We start from the raw sequence: 20,996 nt of genomic DNA on the forward strand, positions 1-20,996 counted from the left end.
TCTGGCCTGTCTTCAAGGTAACAAGCCGCGAAAACCCAAAAACCCGCCAGCCAGTTATCGAAAGTACGGAACGCCTCGGCCCCGATGCCCTTCTTAGCAGTTGTCGCCTTGAAATCTCTTTTAGCGTCTTTGGTTAAGACGAACACATCTACGTAGTCCCCCTTACGAATCTTCCTGCGGCAGCTATCCCTAAGCCCCCGCATGACTGCGGTATATTCGCAGCGGACCACGCCTGGCAGGTCGCGTCGCTTCTTGGCCCTGCGAGAGTCCCTGCTAAGCCTCTTCCGCCTCTTACGCCTCTCCTGCTGCCCCACCGCCTTTTTTGCGTATCTAGTCGCCCTTTTCTTAGCCCTCGTCGTGCTACTGGCGCCGGACTCCGGTGATGAAAGGAAAGAGGAGGAAGAAGAGGAAGAAGAAGAGGAAGAGCTGCGCGAACACGAGCGCGTGCCCGAACCCGATCCTGACTGCCCCGCCTCACCTGAAGCCGTGGACTGGTCAGACCCGGATTCCTCGGGCGTGACGTATGCGACATCCTCGTCCTCCGATTCCGAAAGCTCCGTCTCCACTCGATCATCTGTGGGAAGAAGAGGGGGAGAGGACCCGGCCAACCGCAGTGTCCCGCGCCTAGCCCCTCTGGGGGCTGGTGTCCTAGGTGACCGACCTTGCTCGCCCTGCTCGGGCTGCCTATGTAGCTGCGCAGCTGCCGCTCCAAGCTCCCGACATGCGCGCGCAATACGCTGGGCGGGTGACGTGCCGCGTGTCCCGTGTTGGCCCGCCCCCTCCCCGCTATCTAGTTCAGGGCCCAGCGGACCCAGCGCCGCCACTGCCGTGGCTAGAGCCGACGCTAGTGCGTCGGACGGGTCAGTGCCGCTCCGAGCCACCGCGTCTTCGCCTGAGGAATGCCCGGACGGAGGCGGCCCGCGCCGAGCCGTCCGGCACGCAGGCATGACCCCCGCAGACTCCGTTGTTCTGCTGCCATGTCGGCCCGGGGAAGAGGCGCCCGGAACCCCGGGACCCCGCGACCCGGTATCCCGTGCGGTACCGCGCCGCCCCCGGTACCCAGTGATAGAGCCTGCCAACAGTCCCTCCCCCTCGCAGGAGCCCACACCCCGCCGGACGAAACCTGCTCTGCCGACAGAGTCGGCCCCGCGTCGGGGGGAAGTCCCAGCACGTCTCCTCGTGCCCCCTGCACTAGCGTTTCCTGTGCCTGCAATACCTGGTTGATCCTTGCCAGGCCCCCTCCCATCCCGCTCTACCCCGGATTCCGGTTGTAGGGGAGAGGACTGGGGGGACATGAAGGACCGCTGCGTCACTGCGCGCACACGTGCGCGATCGACGCTGCCGGAGCTGCACGAGGGCACACGCGCACGAGTGGCACACGCGCACGAGTGCTCGATATAGCCATGTCTCTGGCCAGGCCCGGAGGCGCGGGCTGCTGCCCGCCCACCTCCGGGAGACCTGACTGCCTAGCCGCCCTTGAGTGCCGGCCGCGCCCGCTTGCTGAGGCCGGACCGGCCTCGTCGGACCCGATGACATGCATCCTGTGCCCCGGACCCCATAAAAGCCCCAGTGGACGGGACGCTGCACTCGGGGGAAACTACCACGCTTCCTTTACCAGCCCCACCGCCGGACGGCCGGTAACGTGCCGGGGTCCCTGATCCTGCAGCAGACCTACGAGGGCGGCCAGAAGACATGGCTGGTATGCTTTTAACTTGAAGCACATTTGAAAAAGGGGTAATAAAAATCTCTGCACAGCAGCACTTACCCCAAGGCAAATCACTATCAAAGAGACCCAAAATGGCCACTCCTGGCCTATATATATCCTAACCCTCCCCTTTTCCTAAGGGCTGTACTTCCTCACAGTCAGGTCCACCCCTCACAGCTCATTCCTCTCCTATGTAGTCAATTCTCTCTCCTATGTCTACCAATGCCAAGATAGGAATTAGGGAAGGTGATAACTCATTAATGAAATCCCGGCAAATATTCTTTCATGGTCCTGTGGTAATACATTATCGCACACCCAATTGGGGACCACCAACTAAGTCTTCCCATCAGCTGACGAGTCTAAGTGGCACATCTGTCCATGCATAGAGACTGACACATTGTTACTACAAGGACAGGCCCTAATACTGATTCACTTATATGTTTGCATGCTATAAAATGTTTATATACAGTATACACTCTTTTACCACACAGCTAGGCATTGTGTACACATATGATTATTACTGTCTATATTACTCTTCTTATGATGTATGTATGTGGCCTGATCACTGTGTCTCAATAAAGGACACTTCATACAATTACATCTGTGTTTACTCCACCTGATCCAAGCACCATATTATAATATAATTAACATTAGGGAACAAGTGAAAATGGAAAATAGATTTTAATTTTATGTATATATATACATACACACACACACACACACACACACACACACACACACACACACACATTTAGCCAATATTCTTACTGTTTTTGCTGAGTGCTATATAATTTTGTTCAATGCTTATCACTGCATTTATCAAACATGTTATATACATAAAGTATTATTCTTCTATAGTCTCCATAGTAAGTTATAGAAAACAAATTTATTGGAATGGAGGAGTAATATTGTCCTAATCTGATAATGGACCTGTTAATATTCTTTGGCTTAGCAACGTAGCTGACAACAACCTAAACTTGAAAGAACATATCATAATGTACAGTAGATCTACCTAATTACTGCACACATCATGATGTAACTCTATATCCTAGCTAATCCGGGCAGCCAGATGCTATGTGAGCCACCTGCATTGTTTCCAGTTTTTTTAATAGGAGGCTTTGCATGTGATAAAAAGGTTGGAATAAATAGAGTGATTTTCAGACTATGAAATTGCGCTCCTTTTTAAACAGTGTTGCATCTAAAAATGCCCCAGCAAATGTCCCACAGAACAAGTTATAGTGTAAAACCCTACAGATTCTTTTTGTTTTAACAGTATATGTCACTAGCACCAACGTTTATTCTCATTAAGACATGCATTCGCCACACTTATAATAATAATAATAATAATAATAATAGACAGATGTGATATATTGTATAACCTTTATTTCATGTAGAGATGAAACCACAATCTCCCTGCACCAGCTTTACAGGAGCCTCCTATCAACACTCAGTGCTGAAGCAGGACCCTGCTCTTTCCTCCATCTACCTGTCCTGCTTGCATGTGTGTCTAATTCCCCTCAAAGCATAACACTGACATGTCACATGCAGACCTGTCCTCTCATACACATCAGACAGAGGGACAGGTCACTGTATTACATAATGTTAGATGCTTCTCCTTTGAAATACTCTGTGAACCTTCTGATGATTTGTATTCATGACTGCAGGTTGCTCTGTCCCCACATCCTGGGACCACAGATGTGCAGGAGATGAATAGTGATCCAAGTAATTTTGGCCATGCCTAGCACTCCATAAATATTCAAATGAATAAAAATCGAATACCTGAATGAAGTTGAAAAAACAAACCTCTGTCTCTTCAAAAAGTGTTGTATTTATTTTTATTTAGACACCACATAAAATTATAAAATAATTTTTCATCTGCATAAGTACATTGAACCACTAATAGATTACTCCTGTAAGTTTTGAAAAAGACAAGGTGAGGACTTATAGGTACAGATGGGGCCTCCGTTATCTTTGCTGGCTGAGGCGTTAGTCGCGATCAGGCATACACAGCGTGCCTGGGTGCCAGGAGGCTTGTCTAATCGTAGGGAGGCACACAGAGCATTTGGCGTTACCTTTGAATGTAATACCTGCGATCATTCACCATGCGCATGCGTGTGGTCTCCATTTAAATACAATACTGAACTACAGCGTGAGAACTATTTTACTGGTGCGTCTCATTATGCTACAGTATGCTACAGAATGTCACATACAGTATATAGTACTGTATTTAGTACAGTATATACAGACGCATATAGTACAGTAAATACCAACACAAATGATCATGATAAAGTACTGTATAGTCCATTGACATTAGGGATATGTAAGCTTTCAAGTCCTGCAGACAAACGAGCGTCCAAATCCCATATATATATTTTTTCCAGACACTTTATTGATTTTATATTTTTGTATCTATTGTAATATACCTTCACATTCAATAGCAGTGTGCAAACAAGTTGTACACAAAGCTGCAGGAGCATATCTAAAATACACTGCGGTTATGAGGATAAGTCAGCTCTATGCACCGTACGGTACTAGAGATGTGCACCGGAAATGTTTTGAATTTTGTGTTTTGGTTTTAAATTCGGTTCCGCGGCCGTGTTTTGGATTCGGACGCGTTTTGGCAAAACCTCCCTGAAATTTTTTGTCGGATTCGGGTGTGTTTTGGATTCAGGTGTTTTTTTACAAAAAACCCTCAAAAACAGCTTAAATCATAGAATTTGTTGGTCATTTTGATCCCAAAGTATTATTAACCTCAATAACCATAATTTCCACTCATTTCCAGTTTATTCTGAACACCTCTCACCTCACAATATTATTTTTAGTCCTAAAATTTGCACCGAGGTCGTTGGATGACTAAGCTAAGCAACCCAAGTGGCCGACACAAACACCTGGCCCATCTAGGAGTGGCACTGCAGTTTCAGACAGGATGGCAGATTTAAAAAATAGTCCCCAAACAGCACATTATGCAAAGAAGAAAAGAGTTGCAATGAGGTAGCTGTGTGACTAAGCTAAGCGACCCAAGTGGCCGACACAAACACCTGGCCCACTGTACCGTACTGCTATATATTATATACTGGTGGTCAGCAATATTATGCTACTATATATACTGCGCACAACTAAAATGCACCACAGGTATGGATGGATAGTATACTTGACGACACATAGGTAAGTAGAGCAGTGGACTACTGTGCCATACTGATATAATACTGGTGGTCACTGGTCAGCAAAATTCTGCACTATCCTCCTACTATATACTACAATGCAGCACAGATATGGAGCGTTTTTCAGGCAGGGAACGTATAATACTGGTGGTCACTGGTCAGCAAAACTCTGCACTGTCCTCCTACTATATGATACTGGTGGTCCCCAGTCCCCACAATAAAGCACACTGAGCACAGATATTTGCAGCACACTGAGCACAGTCAGATATGGAGCATTTTTCAGGAAGAGAACGTAGATATTTTCAGCACACTGAGCACAGATATTTGCAGCACACTGAGCACAGATATTTGCAGCACACTGAAAACAACTGAGAGAACGCTGCACGTCCTCTCCCTATCATCTCCAATGCATGAGTAAAAATGGTGGCGATGCGCGGCTCCTTATACAGAATACGAATCTCGCTAAAATCTGACAGCGGGATGATGACGTTCGGGCGCACTCGGCTTAACCGAGCAAGGTGGGAGGATCCGAGTCTGCCTCTGACCTGTGTAAAATGGGTGAGTTCGGGGGTGGGTTTGGATTCCGAGGAACCGAACCCGCTCATCACTATACGGTACACATACAGTACAATACTGTAGCTGGTCAGACTCAACTGACATGGTTGCCGTCCGTGAACCTGCACCTCTTGGAAACCCTCAGCTATGGAGTGAGCGACATCGATTTTGTAAAAACCAGGGCATTGCTGAAGGAGCATCTCAATACCCTAGTTATATTACACAGGAGCAAAAGGGATAAGAGAGCTCTATGCACATTACGAAACACCAGACTCGATCGTATAGCAAGTTGACAAAATTGCAGCCGCCGTGACCCCTTGCCTCATGGAAGCCCTCAGCTATGGAGCGAGCGACGGCATAGGTTTCACAAGTTACAGGGCAATGCTGAAGGAGGGTCTCAATACCCTAGCTACAATACTCAGCGGCAATGAAGTCCTATAGAATAAGCTATTAATAAATATAGTGTATACAGACGAATGTGTTTAAGCTACAGAATGGCCCATTAAAGTTAGGAATACAGTACAGTACATGTGAGCGGCCAAGTCCCGTAGGCATTAGGGCATAATCTAAAATCAATGGCAAAGGATGAGCTTGTGTAACTGTCATGAGGCATGTGCATGCCTTTTTTTCCCCTGACACTTTATTAAAAAATATTCTATTGCAATATACTGTATTGTACTGGACCTTTACATTCAATAGAAATCCTGTAGGCACACAGGTTTTACATGAATCAGGGCAATGCTGCAGGAGTGTCTCATTATGCTACAATATCTAAAATACACAGCGACTATGGGTGGAGATAAGTGAGTCCTGTCACCATAAGCTGTCTGCTGTACAGTACAGTAGATTTGCATCTGGGATGCATTTGTGTGTATGTAATAATATTTTCTGCACATTTACTGTATACAGTATACCTATAATACACATTTCCTGTGGAAAATAATGTAAAAATTACATGTACAGGTCTTGTACAGTACTGTACATGGAGCATTTTCTTTACTAATCCCTTTTTTTAATTAATTTTTTACTTCACAATGTACAGTACAGCAGGGATGGGGAACCTTCGGTACTCCAGCTGTTGTTGAACTACACATACTGTACCAGCATTACCTCGCTACAGTTTTGCTATTTGGCCATGCTAAAACTGTTGCAGGGCATGCTGGGATGTGTAGTTCAACAACAGCTGGAGGATCGAGGGTTCCCCATCCCTGATGTCAGTGTTGACCAGTGTTATTTTGGAAACTGATTTACTGTACAGTTTATTTACAGACTAGCCTACTGTACAATTTTGATTGCCATAATACAGTAGAATATGTATAAAGTACCATATTAAAGAAGCAACTTAAGAAAAATCACAAAACATGGCTACTGTACTGTAAATCTTATAGTCTATGAGATTTCAAGCTGTGCCATACTGTACATGGCAGGATAAAGGAAATACTGTATGAACAGTACAGTACAGTGTGGACAGATCTTTACTGTGTGCATTAAATTCCAAATGCAATTTACAATAACCTTGTGCAAAGTATTTTGTCTGTTTAACTGAAGACTAGATGGCCGAAGTGGTTCTTACAGTATCTTCTGTCAAAATCAATATTTTTTTGTACAGTTCCTACTATATTACTAATAAAACATTTGCACCTCACACTTCCAAGTATTAGCAGACATTGAGATACAGTACAGTACAGTAAGAAGCTTGCTGGTAACAGGATGTGTTCTCTACCGCAGGGGGGACTAGGAGGGGGTTGCTTAGAGTCAGGACTGTTTTGTACAAATACTTTACAGTAGAGATGAGCGCCTGAAATTTTTCGGGTTTTGGTTTTGGGTTCGGTTCCGCGGCCGTGTTTTGGGTTCAACCGCGTTTTGGCAAAACCTCACCGAATTTTTTTTGTCGGATTCGGGTGTGTTTTGGATTCGGGTGTTTTTTTCAAAAAACACTAAAAAACAGCTTAAATCATAGAATTTGGGGGTCATTTTGATCCCATATTATTATTAACCTCAAAAACCATAATTTCCACTCATTTTCAGTCTATTCTGAATACCTCACACCTCACAATATTATTTTTAGTCCTAAAATTTGCACCGAGGTTGCTGGATGACTAAGCTAAGCGACACTAGTGGCCGACACAAACACCTGGCCCATCTAGGAGTGGCACTGCAGTGTCACGCAGGATGTCCCTTCCAAAAAACCCTCCCCAATCAGCACATGACACAAAGAAAAAAAGAGGCGCAATGAGGTAGCTGACTGTGTGAGTAAGATTAGCAACCCTAGTGGCCAACACAAACACCGGGCCCATTTAGGAGTGGCACTGCAGTGTCACGCAGGATGTCCCTTCCAAAAAACCCTCCCCAATCAGCACATGACGCAAAGAAAAAAAGAGGCGCAATGAGGTAGCTGACTGTGTGAGTAAGATTAGCGACCCTAGTGGCCGACACAAACACCGGGCCCAATTAGGAGTGGCATTGCAGTGTCACGCAGGATGTCCCTTCCAAAAAACCCTCCCCAAACAGCACATGATGCAAAGAAAAAGAAAAGAAAAAAGAGGTGCAAGATGGAATTGTCCTTGGGCCCTCCCACCCACCCTTATGTTGTATAAACAAAACAGGACATGCACACTTTAACCAACCCATCATTTCAGTGACAGGGTCTGCCACACGACTGTGACTGATATGACGGGTTGGTTTGGACCCCCCAAAAAAAGAAGCAATTAATCTCTCCTTGCACAAACTGGCTCTACAGAGGCAAGATGTCCACCTCATCATCACCCTCCGATATATCACCGTGTACATCCCCCTCCTCACAGATTATCAATTCGTCCCCACTGGAATCCACCATCTCAGCTACCTGTGTACTTTGTGGAGGCAATTGCTGCTGGTCAATGTCTCCGTGGAGGAATTGATTATAATTCATTTTAATGAACATCATCTTCTCCACATTTTCTGGATGTAACCTCGTACGCCGATTGCTGACAAGGTGAGCGGCGGCACTAAACACTCTTTCGGAGTACACACTTGTGGGAGGGCAACTTAGGTAGAATAAAGCCAGTTTGTGCAATGGCCTCCAAATTGCCTCTTTTTCCTGCCAGTATAAGTATGGACTGTGTGACGTGCCTACTTGGATGCGGTCACTCATATAATCCTCCACCATTCTTTCAATGGTGAGAGAATCATATGCAGTGACAGTAGACGACATGTCCGTAATCGTTGTCAGGTCCTTCAGTCCGGACCAGATGTCAGCATCAGCAGTCGCTCCAGACTGCCCTGCATCACCGCCAGCGGGTGGGCTCGGAATTCTGAGCCTTTTCCTCGCACCCCCAGTTGCGGGAGAATGTGAAGGAGGAGATGTTGACAGGTCGCGTTCCGCTTGACTTGACAATTTTCTCACCAGCAGGTCTTTCAACCCCAGCAGACTTGTGTCTGCCGGAAAGAGAGATCCAAGGTAGGCTTTAAATCTAGGATCGAGCACGGTGGCCAAAATGTAGTGCTCTGATTTCAACAGATTGACCACTCGTGAATCCTTGTTAAGCGAATTAAGGGCTCCATCCACAAGTCCCACATGCCTAGCGGAATCGCTCCGTGTTAGCTCCTCCTTCAATGTCTCCAGCTTCTTCTGCAAAAGCCTGATGAGGGGAATGACCTGACTCAGGCTGGCAGTGTCTGAACTGACTTCACGTGTGGCAAGTTCAAAGGGCATCAGAACCTTGCACAACGTTGAAATCATTCTCCACTGCGCTTGAGACAGGTGCATTCCACCTCCTATATCGTGCTCAATTGTATAGGCTTGAATGGCCTTTTGCTGCTCCTCCAACCTCTGAAGCATATAGAGGGTTGAATTCCACCTCGTTACCACTTCTTGCTTCAGATGATGGCAGGGCAGGTTCAGTAGTTTTTGGTGGTGCTCCAGTCTTCTGTACGTGGTGCCTGTATGCCGAAAGTGTCCCGCAATTCTTCTGGCCACCGACAGCATCTCTTGCAAGCCCCTGTCGTTTTTTAAATAATTCTGCACCACCAAATTCAAGGTATGTGCAAAACATGGGACGTGCTGGAATTTGCCCATATATAATGCACACACAATATTGCTGGCGTTGTCCGATGCCACAAATCCACAGGAGAGTCCAATTGGGGTAAGCCATTCCGCAATGATCTTCCTCAGTTGCCGTAAGAGGTTTTCAGCTGTGTGCGTATTCTGGAAACCGGTGATACAAAGCGTAGCCTGCCTAGGAAAGAGTTGGCGTTTGCGAGATGCTGCTACTGGTTACCGCCGCTGCTGTTCTTGCGGCGGGAGTCCATACATCTACCCAGTGGGCTGTCACAGTAATATAGTCCTGACCCTGCCCTGCTCCACTTGTCCACATGTCCGTGGTTAAGTGGACATTGGGTACAGCTGCATTTTTTAGGACACTGGTGACTCTTTTTCTGAGGTCTGTGTAAATTTTCGGTATCGCCTGCCTAGAGAAATGGAACCTAGATGGTATTTGGTACCGGGGACACAGTACCTCCAACAAGTCTCTAGTTGGCTCTGCAGTAATGATGGATACCGGAACCACGGTTCTCACCACCCAGGATGCCAAGGCCTCAGTTATCCGCTTTGCAGTAGGATGACTGCTGCGATATTTCATCTTCCTCGCAAAGGACTGTTGAACAGTGAATTGCTTGGTGGAAGTAGTAAAAGTGGTCTTACGACTTCCCCTCTGGGATGACCATCGACTCCCAGCAGCAACAACAGCAGCGCCAGCAGCAGTAGGCGTTACACGCAAGGATGCATCGGAGGAATCCCAGGCAGGAGAGGAATCGTCAGAATTGCCAGTGACATGGCCTGCAGGACTATTGGCATTCCTGGGGAAGGAGGAAATTGACACTGAGGGAGTTGGTGGGGTGGTTTGCGTGAGCTTGGTTACAAGAGGAAGGTATTTACTGGTCAGTGGACTGCTTCCGCTGTCACCCAAAGTTTTTGAACTTGTCACTGACTTATTATGAATGCGCTGCAGGTGACGTATAAGGGAGGATGTTCCGAGGTGGTTAACGTCCTTACCCCTGCTTATTACAGCTTGACAAAGGGAACACACGGCTTGACACCTGTTGTCCGCATTTCTGTTGAAATACCTCCACACCGAAGAGCTGATTTTTTTGGTATTTTCACCTGGCATGTCAACGGCCATATTCCTCCCACGGACAACAGGTGTCTCCCCGGGTGCCTGACTTAAACAAACCACCTCACCATCTGAATCCTCCTGGTCAATTTCCTCCCCAGCGCCAGCAACACCCATATCCTCCTCATCCTGGTGTACTTCAACACTGACATCTTCAATCTGACTATCAGGAACTGGACTGCGGGTGCTCCTTCCAGCACTTGCAGGGGGCGTGCAAATGGTGGAAGGCGCATGCTCTTCACGTCCAGTGTTGGGAAGGTCAGGCATCGCAACTGACAGAATTGGACTCTCCTTGTGGATTTGGGATTTCGAAGAATGCACAGTTCTTTGCTGTGCTGCTTTTGCCAGCTTGAGTCTTTTCATTTTTCTAGCGAGAGGCTGATTGCTTCCATCCTCATGTGAAGCTGAACCACTAGCCATGAACATAGGCCAGGGCCTCAGCCGTTCCTTGCCACTCCGTGTGGTAAATGGCATATTGGCAAGTTTACGCTTCTCCTCCGACAATTTTATTTTAGGTTTTGGAGTCCTTTTTTTTCTGATATTTGGTGTTTTGGATTTGACATGCTCTGTACTATGACATTGGGCATCGGCCTTGGCAGACGACGTTGCTGGCATTTCATCGTCTCGGCCATGACTAGTGGCAGCAGCTTCAGCACGAGGTGGAAGTGGATCTTGATCTTTCCCTAATTTTGGAACCTCAACATTTTTGTTCTCCATATTTTAATAGGCACAACTAAAAGGCACCTCAGGTAAACAATGGAGATGGATGGATACTAGTATACAATTATGGACGGACTGCCGAGTGCAGACACAGAGGTAGCCACAGCCGTGAACTACCGTACTGTACTGTGTCTGCTGCTAATATAGACTGGTTGATAAAGAGATGTCGTAGTATGTATGTATAAAGAAGAAAGAAAAAAAAACCACGGGTAGGTGGTATACAATTATGGACGGACTGCCGAGTGCCGACACAGAGGTAGCCACAGCCGTGAACTACCGTACTGTACTGTGTCTGCTGCTAATATAGACTTGTTGATAAAGAGATGTCGTAGTATGTATGTATAAAGAAGAAAGAAAAAAAAACCACGGGTAGGTGGTATACAATTATGGACGGACTGCCGAGTGCCGACACAGAGGTAGCCACAGCCGTGAACTTCCGTACTGTACTGTGTCTGCTGCTAATATAGACTGGTTGATAAAGAGATGTCGTAGTATGTATGTATAAAGAAGAAAGAAAAAAAAACCACGGTTAGGTGGTATACAATTATGGACGGACTGCCGAGTGCCGACACAGAGGTAGCCACAGCCGTGAACTACCGTACTGTACTGTGTCTGCTGCTAATATAGACTGGTTGATAAAGAGATGTAGTAGTATGTATGTATAAAGAAGAAAGAAAAAAAAACCACGGGTAGGTGGTATACAATTATGGATGGACTGCCGAGTGCCGACACAGAGGTAGCTACAGCCGTGAACTACCGTACTGTGTCTGCTGCGACTGGATGATAAATAATGATATAAAAAATATATATATATCACTACTGCAGCCGGACAGGTATATATATTATATAATGACGGACCTGCTGGACACTGTCTGTCAGCAGAATGAGTTTTTTATAGAATAAAAAAAAAAACACCACACAAGTGAAGTCACACGACGAGTGTTTAACTTTTTCAGGCAATCACATTATAGTATACTACTAACTATACTGGTGGTCAGTGTGGTCAGGTCACTGGTCAGTCACACTGGCAGTGGCACTCCTGCAGCAAAAGTGTGCACTGTTTAATTTTAATATAATATTATGTACTCCTGGCTCCTGCTATAACCTATAACTGGCACTGCAGTGCTCCCCAGTCTCCCCCACAATTATAAGCTGTGTGAGCTGAGCACAGTCAGATATATAATATATACATAGATGATGCAGCACACTGGGCTGAGCAGTGCACACAGATATGGTATGTGACTGAGTCACTGTGTGTATCGTTTTTTTCAGGCAGAGAACGGATATATTAAATAAAACAACTGCACTGTCTGGTGGTCACTGTGGTCAGTCACTAAACTCTGCACTCTCTTCTACAGTATCAGCCTCAGGTCAATCTCTCTCTCTCTCTCCTAATCTAAATGGAGAGGACGCCAGCCACGTCCTCTCCCTATCAATCTCAATGCACGTGTGAAAATGGCGGCGACGCGCGGCTCCTTATATAGAATCCGAGTCTCGCGAGAATCCGACAGCGTCATGATGACGTTCGGGCGCGCTCGGGTTAACCGAGCAAGGCGGGAGGATCCGAGTCTGCTCGGACCCGTGAAAAAAACCATGACGTTCGGGCGGGTTCGGATTCAGAGAAACCGAACCCGCTCATCTCTACTTTACAGTAGCAGTCATACTGTACCTGTATTGACTGGCACAAATCACTGTCCTTATAAATTCCTTGTTCTAACCCAGGCTGCTGTAAACATTCTGTGAAAATTGATTTACTGTACTGTATTATGCAGGCGATTAGGAAATAAAATTGCAATTTGGAGACACCTGCGGTATCCGTGAGAGTAGGCAACTACTGTACTGTATGAACCAACATAATATGTGTGGAGAGGAATTACCCTCCACTGCATAAAGGAAGCACTCAATTGTGCAAAGTTCTCAAATGCTTATTTTATTGCATAAAATAATTAAAAACAAATACACACATCATTTCTAACTGTGTAACATACAGTCCAGTATGGTATTGAAAAATGTAATCATAATTGTGACTTGAATATTAATACAGTAATGTACAGTGCATAAAAAAGTACTGTACAGTATGCCACTTAGACAAATCACATTTCTCCATATTGGTGATTATTAGAATTCATGTTACTCTAAAACAGCAGAGGTACTATATACAGTACCAGTGCTGTATGCACAACACATTGGTACAGGGGGAGATAGGCCATAGGCCTCACCAGGAAGAATCCTGGTGTGTCTGTGTGGCCTGTTTAAGGTTTTGCCATGTGGACCCAGCCCACACATGACAGGCGGCCCACCCACCACACTCAGTAGACTGCATTGTCCTGATTCATGGCTTCATGGTACATTATACTGTACCTCTTGTGCTGCCCATGTCGGGACACTTCTAGTCAATAGTACAGGGCTACTTTTATTTCCCAATCTGCCCCTCAGACACACTGGCAGCAAAGACGCAAGGAAATCTGCATTTGCGTACAATCAAGCCCTCCAAGACGCAAGGAAATCTGCATTTGCGTACAATCAAGCCCTCCCCTATAAGGCAATTATCCATTGTCAGGATGGCCGAATAATTGTTGTTAGTTTTTTCCCTCAAAATAAAGTATACAGCTGAGTAAATATTGTACAGTAAAACTACTGTACATAAGTCCTGTCAAGATACTGTACAGTCTTACTGTAAAGGTGTGATAGGGTACAGTACTTAACTATACACAGCAACCTCAGGAGAAGTTAATGTACTGTACTTTAGAATTACTGTCCTGTTTCACTGAGCTTGCAGTACAGTACTGTACAGTAATTATGACATTGTGTCGGTGATAAGGTTGTACTGTGAGCTGAGTGGCTGAGTGGTACAGTATGTTTATGAACAGTACTCTGTGTAATGGTAAAAGGACCATGGTTAACCAACAGGCGAGCATTCATCATCATGGGTGTCATGAAGAAAATCCAAAAAAGAAACTTAGTACAGTAATAGGTAAATGCAATGTATAACACTTTCTGCTTTGCCTCATTACCAAGGCGAAGCAGGAAGGGAAATCGACAAGATGTACTGTACTAAGCAAAAGCTCCCTCCTCTGGTAATGTCCCCTGAGGACTTCAGCACCGAGTGGAAGCAAGGAGGAGGCAAACAACTACAGACCAGTGAATCTTACTTCAGTAGTAAGGAAAAGAAGTTGTACTGTATATTATCTCAAATACAGCAATTTACAGGATCCCAAACAGCATGGATTCACTGGGAGAGATCATGGCAAACATACCTTATTGACTTTTTAAACTGTGTGACTAAGGTGGTGGCTAAAGGTGGAGCCATGGATATACAATAGGTCACAGTACTGTACAGTATATAGACTATTAAGACTTTTGACACTGTTCCGCATCGCAGACTGCTAAATGAACTAAAAAGCTTGGGATTGCATACTAAGATTGTTGAATGGATCAGATCTTGGTTGCATGATAGAAAACAGAGCTGTACAGTAGTAAATAGAGTGCGTTCACAGGAGGGAAATGTTACCAGTGGAGTACCCCAGGAATCTGTACTTGGACCAGTGCTTTTTAAGATCTTTATTGGTGACATTGCAAATGGTATTAAAGGGAAAGTACTGTACACCTTTTTGCAGATGAAACAAAAGTACTGTACTGTATGCAACAGGGTAAATACAGTATACCAGGAGGGGTAAAACAAATGATTAAGGATCTACTGTGGGCTGATTAGATGAATGTCCAAGAGTGTGGCAAATACAGTTTAATGCCAAAAAATGCTAAATTATGCACTTAGGTATCAAAAATCCAAAGGCTACTGTACAGTAAATGCAGTATACAGTAATGTAGTATTAATGGCACTACTGTATACTAGAAACTACTGAGGAGGAAAGGGATCTAAAGTAGGAGTCACTATTTCAGGTGACTTGAAGGCAAGTAAGCAATGTCCTGTAACAAAGCAATGAGGAAGGCTTGTCAGATGCTTGTCTGCATTGGGAGAGGAATCAGCAGCAAAAGAAAGTACTGTATTAATTCCACTGTACTGTATAGGTCATTGGTACAGCCTCATCTAGAATACAATGTTCAATTCTTGAGGCCATACCATATCTTCAAAAGGATATTAATACACTAGAGACTGTACAAAGAAGGGCAACTAAAATGATGCATTACCTAAAGTACAGTACATCACAAAACATACAGTACTGTACCTAGAAAGACTAAAAATCTGAATACAGTACTGTAAGTACTGTACTGTAGTTTGGAGCAGAGAATGGAAGGGGGGGGGGCTAAATACTGTAAGGATCAAATAAGGTTTGAGATAATAATATTGTAAAAAAAAGGGTGATACTAGATGAACACAGTGGTTCTTATCTGCCAACAAATTCTAATGTATGTTTCTACAGTACTGTACTGTACTGTATATTTCTATGTTTAATACCACTTCTCCCCCATAATGACACATCATACTGTACATTTACCCTATGTACAGTACCATACCATATTGTATAATGGAATATTTATTGAAAAAGCATCAATATAAATGTAAAAAAGTCTTTATTACAAAATCAGATTTTACAGTATGTACTGTACTGATCAAAAACGTCTGACCTCTTCCTGCTCCTCATGTTCCTGCACAGTGCTGCTGCTGCCTCCCTCCACCACACTGTCCCGGCCCCTGCTCTAAGTTCATAGGAAGGAGCAGCCATATCCAGGCCCTGGCTATAACCTGACCTCGATCTGTGGTACTGTATTTTGCCACAAGGGATCAAGAACAACAGGTGACATCGTATATACATAATCGTGCCTCTCACCAACTGGTGTGGTTCCAAACCTGTTACTTTGTGATTTCCATTATACCGAGATTGGGAGCCGATAGTGGAGTTCCACTTCCTGGGAAGAAAGTGGAAAAAGAAACCGCTACGGGCTAGACAACATCATAGAAGATTGTAAGTGGGGTACGCCTGCCCATCTACGTCTTTTTATTTTATCTGTTGGAGTATGAATTACAGTTAAAGATACCCTTATGGGTATATTGAATACACTTTGAGTGTGAGTACGGTACGCGAGTCCATCTCTCCGGTCGATAGTGTGATTGACTGAATATACTCTACCGTGGGGTATCCACTAATTAGGATATTTTTTCTCCCCGGTATTTCTCATGTTGGGACACCACTTGACGAGGATTTGAGAGAACACGACCAATTCCAGTCAGGAGAAATCCTTCCCAGAAAGAAACCTTTATGTGTGTGAACCCCACCGTTCAGACGTGAGTACGGTACGAACCATCTTGTCGAACCAGATCACTCAGAGAATCACTCAAATCCAGGAACTGCTACACAATATTGTTCTTTCCTTGTTTTTGAGGGACATTCGGAATTAAGAAAGGAAAAATTGGAAGGAAAGATAGAAGAAGAGAGGAACATTGGTCCATAACCTTCTGATCAACATCATAGACTGACATATTCACTTTTATAAGCTGTGCGCAGTTTGATAGTCCCCATTTTTTTAGTTAATGTTCAGGATATATGGTGTTGAGTGACACCAGGGTTCTACAAAACTGCAGCCGCGGTGAGCGCAGTGGTCCACTATCCTTGTATTTCTTGTACAAAAATGTACTCTATTATACAGGACTTATAAAACTGTAAACAACTGTTCATACACATCAATAACAATACTACTGTATAGTATAATGTACAAAATTGTACAGTAGCTTACACAATATTCAGACAAATGCATTTTATCAAAATTTTTAATATTGTATCGATTTAAATTTTATACAGAAAATACAGTACAGAACTACATATTTGTGGCTTGACCATTTCTTTCAACTATAACAGGCAATACTTTATACAGGTGATTTATATAATGATCGCAATGTTCAGGGGTGAGTACTTCTAGCCAAAAAATTTTGATCCCATCCAACAGCTTCTGTTTTCTTGTTGGTTTTGCAACACTCCTAATGGATCTCTTCAATTGAGCCCACACTAATTCAATTGGATTCATGTCCGGTGATCTAAAATAAAAAGTACAGAATTTTTTTTTGTTAATTCATGAAGTTAAAAAGATAAATTAAAACATACAGTATTGTACTGTTCATTAAGCCAAAAAATACATTTACAGTACTACAGTGCTGTCCAAACATTACTTGTACAGTATTAAAACAATACTCACTCTGCTGGTGTGAGTTCCCAATTGATACATTTCTCTTCCATAAATTTGGCTGAGGCAAAGTGTTTGGAATCATTATACTGGGATATCCTGTGGTGAGATTGGTAATGTTCCCTCATGAATGGCACCATACATCCCTCTACTATGTTTTCTTGGAGGAATTGCTTATCCATGATCCCTACAGAAATAAGAAAATGTTGTGAATTAATAAGCAACTAATTTTATAGTGAATTGACATGTATTTTACAGTACAGCATGCATTTTTACAGAACACAGGCACAGAATAAAGTATAGTACCTTAGAAAAATAATAGGGGACCAGCTCCCAATCATGATATGGCTCCCCATACATGGATCTTTAATGGATGCTTTGGGTGTGGCTTTAATGAGATATGGTGACATTTCCGGAATGACATTCAGGAGAACCACTCAACAGAAACAGATGATTCATCTGTGAAAATGACACTGTGAAATGTTTCACCACTCTCAATCCATCGACGTGCCTGATCAACTCTCTTTTCTTTATTCCCATCTCTTATCATGGGAGATATCCTGTGAAGAGCCAAAAAATGATTAATCATATACAGTAACTAAATTTATTACAGTACTGTATGTACAGTATACTGCACATACTGTACATACTGTATACTGTATACATTATACAGTATATATACTGTACATACTGTACAGTATACAATATACAAAATACTGTATACAGTATATATAATGTACTGTATACAGGGTATATACTGTACTGTATACCGGGTACTGTATATAATGTACTGTACAGTATATGCCTGTATATACTATATATATATATATATACATAGAGTACACATTCTGTATATTGATTTTACGTTTTATTACTTTTTAAAAGAATAATAACTGTGCAAAAAGTGTGCATTTCTGCTTTATACTGCTTACAGTATTTTACCTTGTAGTGCCAAAAGTCCATCCCATTTTCCGTTGCATCCTTCTAATGCTGATGATCGATATGTCCAGGTCATACTTGGAATGGAAAATTAGTTTTATTTGCGAAGCAGTACGCTCATCATCCTCACGAGTTAGTTCCTCCACAATTTCTTGCACTCTCCTACAAGACAGTATGAAATAAACGAATTAATGAACAGAACAATCACAGGAAGATAAAGTGTTCCTTTTTTTCTTTACTATTCCAACAAAATTGACTACTATATACAGTAAGTCAGTAAAACATTACAGTTCTGTACAGGACGTACCATGGCCCTCATTCTGAGTTGATCGCTCGCTAGCTGCTTTTAGCAGCAGTGCAAACGCTAAGCCGCCACCCTCTGGGAGTGTATCTTAGCATAGCAGAAGTGCGACCGAAAGATTAGCAGAACTACACAGGAAAAAATTTATGCCGTTTCTGAGTAGCTCCAGATCTACTCCTATCTTGCACTGACTGCAGTCTGTTTAGCTCCTGGTTTGACGTCACAAACATGCCCTGCATTCGGCCATCTACTCCCCCGTTTCTCCAGCCACTCCTGTGTTTTTGCCTGGCTTTTTTAGCACACTCCCTGAAAACGACGAGTTGCCACCCAGAAACACCCACTTCCTGTCAATCATACTACAAACACTCAAGCGACTGAAAAACGTTGCTCGAGCTTCGGTAAAACTACAAAGTTTTGTGTGAAAGTACTTAGCGCATGCGTGCTGCGTGAGAATGGGCGCTTTTTCACTTGATCGCTGCGCTGCGAAAAAAGGCAGTGAGTAATCAACTCAGAATGAGGGCCTATGTGCATTTTGTAGGAAATACTAATCTGGGCGTTGTTCTCTCGAAAGCATGATAGCGCACCGTTTGTAAAGTGACTATAATGCCACTTTGCTTGAGCCATGCCTGGATCTCTTTGATACTTTTATTTTCTTTTTTCATGTTGGCGATTATCTTGCTCATAGTTTTGTTGATAGTTACTGGCATGTTGTCCAACCGTAACTTCTGTGTGGAGAAAATACATTTGTGAATACTGTATTCAGGTTTCAAAAATGTACACATTTGAAAATTTGCATTGGTTTTATGCTAAAAGCTAATACTGTACACGTTTACTATACAGCACTTGGTGTTCAAATTTAAGTACAGTATACTTGTAATGTAATGTACTGAAAATACCACATCAGTGTTATGGACTGCAATTACTGTCCTGTATAAAACAGTTGAATAACCCACCTTGGAAGTGCATGGGCCCTGTGAAACTTACAGCGCTGTACATTATAAGAGACAACTGACCTACTGTACCAGCACTGCATGTCACTACACAAGCACTACTGTATGTAAATTCTTCAACTATTGCCTACCAGCAATGCTGCTTACTGTATACCGTATATTAAATACTGTAGGCCTAGAAATGTGTGTCTCAATACGCTAGTTAAAATACACAGGAGCTATTGGGATAAGCAAGCTCAATGCACCAGACTCAGGAGCGTAGTCAGAACTTTGTGGGAATCATAGCAAAATTTTGAAGGGCCCCCATCCCAGTGCTTGTAGAGACACTTCTCTACATTTTATGCCCTATAATAGTGTCCTACAGTACTGTAGTTCATTTTCTGAACCATAGCAGAGCCTTGTTATGCCTCATAGTAGGGCCCTAGCTTTATGAACTGAGTAGTGAATAAATTCACCCTACAGTACTGTACAGTATGTCACATTTTAGAGCTGACAGTACACATTATGCCACACAGTACCCCCAATTCACATTATTATATATAGTGCTCCCTGTTCATATTGTGCCTCATTACAGAGCCCTGGTCCATATTATATAACATTAAAATGCCTTACAGTTAATTTTATACCATACTACAATGAGCAGGTCCAGGGGCATACCTAGATACTGTATATTGCAGGCCCCAAGGAAAAGGTTTGAAAGGACCCCTACAGTATGTATCACCCAATGGTGAAAATTGTACAGTATATACAGTAACACATGTAACTTAGACAGGGAAGATGGGACCATCTCAGCTCTGGGCCCCATAGCAGCTGCACTGCCTGCCCTGCACCTACAGTATGATACCTAAGCCCTTGACTCAATTGCATAGAGAGTTGACAAAATGGCTGCCGCCCATGACCCCTTGCCTCGTGGCAGCAGACAGCTATGGAGCGAGATATGGCATAAGTTTTACAAGTTACAGAGCAATGCTGAAGAAGCATATCGATACTCTAGCTAAAATACACAGGGGTGATAGAGATAAGTGAGCTCTATGCAAATTACGATACACCAGACTCGATCGCATAGTGAGTTGACAAAATGGCAGTAGCAGTAGATCTAGAGATCATGGTGTCAATTTTTGCAGATGATACCAAACTGTTATAAGGTTATAAATTCAGATGGAGATGCTGAGTCTCTTCAAAATTACTTACTTAAACTGGAAGCATGGGCAGCAAAATGGAGAATGAGGTTCAATACAAAATGGAGAATGAGGTTCAATACAGACAAGTGTAAGGTAATGCACTTTGGTAGCAAGAATAAAAATACTACCTACAGTACACACTAAATGGGGTAAAATTAGAGGATTCTGTATTGGAAAAAGACTTAGGCGTTCACAT

The sequence above is a fragment of the Pseudophryne corroboree genome, chromosome 7 (genome assembly GCF_028390025.1).
Source record: "Pseudophryne corroboree isolate aPseCor3 chromosome 7, aPseCor3.hap2, whole genome shotgun sequence".
In the NCBI taxonomy this organism is placed as follows: domain Eukaryota; kingdom Metazoa; phylum Chordata; class Amphibia; order Anura; family Myobatrachidae; genus Pseudophryne; species Pseudophryne corroboree.